The sequence below is a fragment of the Rutidosis leptorrhynchoides genome, chromosome 10, assembly GCF_046630445.1.
Source record: "Rutidosis leptorrhynchoides isolate AG116_Rl617_1_P2 chromosome 10, CSIRO_AGI_Rlap_v1, whole genome shotgun sequence".
Lineage (NCBI taxonomy): Eukaryota > Viridiplantae > Streptophyta > Magnoliopsida > Asterales > Asteraceae > Rutidosis > Rutidosis leptorrhynchoides.
Window position 1 is genome coordinate 60822079 of NC_092342.1, and position 7586 is coordinate 60829664.

Genomic DNA, 7586 nt, shown 5'->3' on the forward strand with positions numbered 1-7586 from the left:
TTACAAAAATGCAATTCGCATTATACGAGAAAAAGGAAAACCCTTAATGGTGTACGGAGAAAAGGGCAACACGAAGCTACATCTTATTAGTAATTTGAAGGCACAAAAACTAATAAGAAAAGGTTGCTATGCTGTTCTAGCACACGTCGAGAAAGTACAAACTGAAGAAAAGAGCATCAATGATGTTCCCATTGCAAAAGAATTTCCCGATGTATTTCCAAAAGAATTACCGGGATTACCCCCACATCGATCCGTTGAATTTCAAATAGATCTTGTACCAGGAGCTGCACCAATAGCTCGTGCTCCTTACAGACTCGCACCCAGCGAGATGAAAGAACTGCAAAGCCAATTACAAGAACTTTTAGAGCGTGGTTTCATTCGACCAAGCACATCACCGTGGGGAGCTCCTGTTTTGTTTGTCAAGAAGAAAGATGGTACATTCAGGTTGTGTATCGACTACCGAGAGTTGAACAAACTTACCATCAAGAACCGCTACCCACTACCGAGAATCGACGACTTATTTGATCAACTACAAGGCTCGTCTGTTTATTCAAAGATTGACTTACGTTCCGGGTATCATCAAATGCGGGTGAAAGAAGATGATATTCCAAAGACTGCTTTCAGAACACGTTACGGTCATTACGAGTTTATGGTCATGCCGTTTGGTTTAACTAATGCACCAGCTGTGTTCATGGACCTTATGAACCGAGTGTGTGGACCATACCTTGACAAGTTTGTCATTGTTTTCATTGATGACATACTTATTTACTCAAAGAATGACCAAGAACACGGTGAACATTTGAGAAAGGTGTTAGAAGTATTGAGGAAGGAAGAATTGTACGCTAAGTTTTCAAAGTGTGCATTTTGGTTGGAAGAAGTTCAATTCCTCGGTCACATAGTGAACAAAGAAGGTATTAAGGTGGATCCGGCAAAGATAGAAACTGTTGAAAAGTGGGAAACCCCGAAAACTCCGAAACACATACGCCAGTTTTTAGGACTAGCTGGTTACTACAGAAGGTTCATCCAAGACTTTTCCAGAATAGCAAAACCCTTGACTGCATTAACGCATAAAGGGAAGAAATTTGAATGGAATGATGAACAAGAGAAAGCGTTTCAGTTATTGAAGAAAAAGCTAACTACGGCAACTATATTGTCATTGCCTGAAGGGAATGATGATTTTGTGATTTATTGTGATGCATCAAAGCAAGGTCTCGGTTGTGTATTAATGCAACGAACGAAGGTGATTGCTTATGCGTCTAGACAATTGAAGATTCACGAACAAAATTATACGACGCATGATTTGGAATTAGGCGCGGTTGTTTTTGCATTAAAGACTTGGAGGCACTACTTATATGGGGTCAAAAGTATTATATATACCGACCACAAAAGTCTTCAACACATATTTAATCAGAAACAACTGAATATGAGGCAGCGTAGGTGGATTGAATTGTTGAATGATTACGACTTTGAGATTCGTTACCACCCGGGGAAGGCAAATGTGGTAGCCGATGCCTTGAGCAGGAAGGACAGAGAACCCATTCGAGTAAAATTTATGAATATAATGATTCATAATAACATTACTACTCAAATAAAGGAGGCGCAACAAGGAGTTTTAAAAGAGGGAAATTTAAAGGATGAAATACCCAAAGGATCGGAGAAGCATCTTAATATTCGGGAAGACGGAACCCGGTATAGGGCTGAAAGGATTTGGGTACCAAAATTTGGAGATATGAGAGAAATGGTACTTAGAGAAGCTCATAAAACCAGATACTCAATACATCCTGGAACGGGGAAGATGTACAAGGATCTCAAGAAACATTTTTGGTGGCCGGGTATGAAAGCCGATGTTGCTAAATACGTAGGAGAATGTTTGACATGTTCTAAGGTCAAAGCTGAGCATCAGAAACCATCAGGTCTACTTCAACAACCCGAAATCCCGGAATGGAAATGGGAAAACATTACCATGGATTTCATCACTAAATTGCCAAGGACTGCAAGTGGTTTTGATACTATTTGGGTAATAGTTGATCGTCTCACCAAATCAGCACACTTCCTACCAATAAGAGAAGATGACAAGATGGAGAAGTTAGCACGACTGTATTTGAAGGAAGTCGTCTCCAGATATGGAATACCAATCTCTATTATCTCTGATAGGGATGGCAGATTTATTTCAAGATTCTGGCAGACATTACAGCAAGCATTAGGAACTCGTCTAGACATGAGTACTGCCTATCATCCACAAACTGATGGGCAGAGCGAAAGGACGATACAAACGCTTGAAGACATGCTACGAGCATGTGTTATTGATTTCGGAAACAGTTGGGATCGACATCTACCGTTAGCAGAATTTTCCTACAACAACAGCTACCATTCAAGCATTGAGATGGCTCCGTTTGAAGCACTTTATGGTAGAAAGTGCAGGTCTCCGATTTGTTGGAGTGAAGTGGGGGATAGACAGATTACGGGTCCGGAGATTATACAAGAAACTACCGAGAAGATCATCCAAATTCAACAACGGTTGAAAACCGCCCAAAGTCGACAAAAGAGCTACGCTGACATTAAAAGAAAAGATATAGAATTTGAAATTGGAGAGATGGTCATGCTTAAAGTTGCACCTTGGAAAGGCGTTGTTCGATTTGGTAAATGAGGGAAATTAAATCCAAGGTATATTGGACCATTCAAGATTATTAATCGTGTCGGACCAGTAGCTTACCGACTAGAGTTACCTCAACAACTCGCGGCTGTACATAACACTTTCCACGTCTCGAATTTGAAGAAATGTTTTGCTAAAGAAGATCTCACTATTCCGTTAGATGAAATCCAAATCAACGAAAAACTTCAATTCATCGAAGAACCCGTCGAAATAATGGATCGTGAGGTTAAAAGACTTAACCAAAACAAGATACCAATTGTTAAGGTTCGATGGAATGCTCGTAGAGGACCCGAGTTCACCTGGGAGCGTGAAGATCAGATGAAGAAGAAATACCCGCATCTATTTCCAGAAGATTCGTCAACACCTTCAACAGCTTAAAATTTCGGGACGAAATTTATTTAACGGGTAGGTACTGTAGTGACCCGAACTTTTCCATGTTTATATATATTAATTGAGATTGATATTTACATGATTAAATGTTTCCAACATGTTAAGCAATCAAACTTGTTAAGACTTGATTAATTGAAATATGTTTCATATAGACAATTGACCACCCAAGTTGACCGGTGATTCACGAACGTTAAAACTTGTAAAAACTATACGATGACATATATATGGTTATATATATAGTTAACATGTTTTTATTATAAGTATGTATCTCATTAGGTATTTTAACAATGAGTTATATACATAAAAATGAGACTATTAATTTAAGAAACTCGAAAACGATATATATATAACGATTATCGTTATAACAACGTCTTACTAGGTACATATGAATCATATTAAGATATTGATACACTTGGTTAATTATGTTAAATGATAAGTAAATATATTATTAAGTGTATTAACAATGAAATACATATGTAAAAATAAGACTACTAACTTAATGATTTCGAAACGAGACATATATGTAACGATTATCGTTGTAACGACATTTAACGGTATATACATCATAATGAGATATATTATATATCATAATATCATGATAATATAACAATTTAACATCTCATTTGTTATAATAAACAATGGGTTAACAACATTCAACAAGATCGTTAACCTAAAGGTTTCAAAACAACATTTACATGTAACGACTAACGATGACTTAACGACTCAGTTAAAATGTATATACATGTAGTGTTTTAATATGTATTTATACACTTTTGAAAGACTTCAATACACTTATCAAAATACTTCTACTTAACAAAAATGCTTACAATTACATCCTCGTTCAGTTTCATCAACAATTCTACTCGTATGCACCCGTATTCGTACTCGTACAATACACAGCTTTTAGATGTATGTACTATTGGTATATACACTCCAATGATCAGCTCTTAGCATCCCATGTGAGTCACCTAACACATGTGGGAACCATCATTTGGCAACTAGCATGAAATATCTCATAAAATTACAAAAATATGAGTAATCATTCATGACTTATTTACATGAAAACAAAATTACATATCCTTTATATCTAATCCATACACCAACGACCAAAAACACCTACAAACACTTTCATTCTTCAATTTTCTTCATCTAATTGATCTCTCTCAAGTTCTATCTTCAAGTTCTAAGTGTTCTTCATAAATTCCAAAAGTTCTAGTTTCATAAAATCAAGAATACTTTCAAGTTTGCTAGCTCACTTCCAATCTTGTAAGGTGATCATCCAACCTCAAGAAATCTTTGTTTCTTACAGTAGGTTATCATTCTAATACAAGGTAATAATCATATTCAAACTTTGGTTCAATTTCTATAACTATAACAATCTTATTTCAAATGATGATCTTACTTGAACTTGTTTTCGTGTCATGATTCTGCTTCAAGAACTTCGAGCCATCCAAGGATCCATTGAAGCTAGATCCATTTTTCTCTTTTCCAGTAGGTTTATCCAAGGAAATTAAGGTAGTAATGATGTTCATAACATCATTCGATTCATACATATAAAGATATCTTATTCGAAGGTTTAAACTTGTAATCACTAGAACATAGTTTAGTTAATTCTAAATTTGTTCGCAAACAAAAGTTAATCCTTCTAACTTGACTTTTAAAATCAACTAAACACATGTTCTATATCTATATGATATGCTAACTTAATGATATAAAACCTAGAAACACGAAAAACACCGTAAAACTGGATTTACGCCGTCGTAGTAACACCGCGGGCTGTTTTGGGTTAGTTAATTAAAAACTATGATAACCTTTGATTTAAAAGTTGTTATTCTGAGAAAATGATTTTTATTATGAACATGAAACTATATCCAAAAATTATGGTTAAACTCAAAGTGGAAGTATGTTTTCTAAAATGGTCATCTAGACGTCGTTCTTTCGACTGAAATGACTACCTTTATAAAAACGACTTGTAACTTATTTTTCCGACTATAAACCTATACTTTTTCTGTTTAGATTCATAAAATAGAGTTCAATATGAAACCATAGCAATTTGATTCACTCAAAACGGATTTAAAATGAAGAAGTTATGGGTAAAACAAGATTGGATAATTTTTCTCATTTTAGCTACGTGAAAATTGGTAACAAATCTATTCCAACCATAACTTAATCAACTTGTATTGTATATTATGTAATCTTGAGATACCATAGACACATATACAATGTTTCGACCTATCATGTCGACACATCTATATATATTTCGGAACAACCATAGACACTCTATATGTGAATGTTGGAGTTAGCTATACAGGGTTGAGGTTGATTCCAAAATATATATAGTTTGAGTTGTGATCAATACTGAGATACGTATACACTGGGTCGTGGATTGATTCAAGATAATATTTATCGATTTATTTCTGTACATCTAACTGTGGACAACTAGTTGTAGGTTACTAACAAGGACAGCTGACTTAATAAACTTAAAACATCAAAATATATTAAAAGTGTTGTAAATATATTTTGAACATACTTTGATATATATGTATATATTGTTATAGGTTCGTGAATCAACAAGTGGCCAAGTCTTACTTCCCGACGAAGTAAAAATCTGTGAAAGTGAGTTATAGTCCCACTTTTAAAATCTAATATTTTTGGGATGAGAATACATGCAGGTTTTATAAATGATTTACAAAATAGACACAAGTACGTGAAACTACATTCTATGGTTGAATTATCGAAATCGAATATGCCCCTTTTTATTAAGTCTGGTAATCTAAGAATTAGGGAACAGACACCCTAATTGACGCGAATCCTAAAGATAGATCTATTGGGCCTAACAAACCCCATCCAAAGTACCGGATGCTTTAGTACTTCGAAATTTATATCATATCCGAAGGGTGTCCCGGAATGATGGGGATATTCTTATATATGCATCTTGTTATTGTCGGTTACCAGGTGTTCACCATATGAATGATTTTTATCTCTATGTATGGGATGTGTATTGAAATATAAAATCTTGTGGTCTATTATTATGATTTGATATATATAGGTTAAACCTATAACTCACCAACATTTTTGTTGACGTTTTAAGCATGTTTATTCTCAGGTGATTATTAAGAGCTTCCGCTGTCGCATACTTAAATAAGGACGAGATTTGGAGTCCATGCTTGTATGATATTGTGTAAAAACTGCATTCAAGAAACTTATTTTGTTGTAACATATTTGTATTGTAAACCATTATGTAATGGTCGCGTGTAAACAGGATATTTTAGATTATCATTATTTGATAATCTACGTAAAGCTTTTTAAAACCTTTATCTATGAAATAAAGGTTATGGTTTGTTTTAAAAATGAATGCAGTCTTTGAAAAATGTCTCATATAGAGGTCAAAACCTCGCAACGAAATCAATTAATATGGAACATTTTTAATCAATAAGAACGAGACATTTCACTTAGTACCAGATAGTATATCATCATGAGGATCTCTAAACACCATATTTCTTTTGATAATTCTCATGTTAAGCATCAAGTCATCCCTAACATCGCTCTCTCTGACCTCAATACTGTTTGAACCAATTACATATCCTGGCTTAGTGATGTGAGAAGCTACCCCACCGGCATCAAACTTGCTAGAAATCTTCCTAAGATCTTTACTAGAACAGTAAATCTTGGCTCCCCAGTAATTCAATAGAAGGTTATCTGCAAAGTCATCTATGGTCCACTTATAGTCAACACCAAAGAAATTAGCCTGAACATACTTCTTCTCTATGGTCACACTAGAATAGAACTCTTGGATTAACTTAGGACAGTAATGATTCCCAATCTGAAGAAACGTCAAGCAATCTAAACCTTTCCACTGATCCTTCGTGAACTGGGATGCAACAACTTTGGTCTCTACAAGGATAGGCCTATGTTCGGCCAATGCTTTCCTACGTTCCAGGTCATACTTCCATGTTCCACTTAACCTACTACTTGGACCTGACATTCTAAAAGAAAAACTATGCAACACATTCAGTTTAAACATGATATCATAACAAAACAATCAAAAAATAGCAAAATCTTAAAAATTAGGGTTTCTATACACTCGGTCGAGTGTGAATGCACACATGGTCGTGTGTGTTTTGGAACGGTCGAATGTGTGAACTCACTCGGTCGAGTGTGTTGCACACTCGGTCAATCGTGTTCATCAGATCTGAGACCTCCAATTTTCCAAATCGATCGAATCTATTGATTTTGCTTCTAGATCTGGTCACAATAACATCTAAACAGGCCGACTAACAAGTTCATAGCATCAATTATAACAGATTAAGTCTTAACATCGTTCGATTTGAGTTTTGCACTTCGAATATAAAATCAAAGATTACGAACAAATTAAAACGAGTTAGAATACCTAGTTAGTGGCGCTGTAATCATAAGAAAAAGATGTAGGTAAAAAGTACGATCAAAAACTCCCCCTTTAACTTCGAAAAATCTAGGTAAAATCCGCTCAAAATCAACAAAGTGTTCTGAGCCGTTCGAGACCTCAGTCTATTTATACCCACAG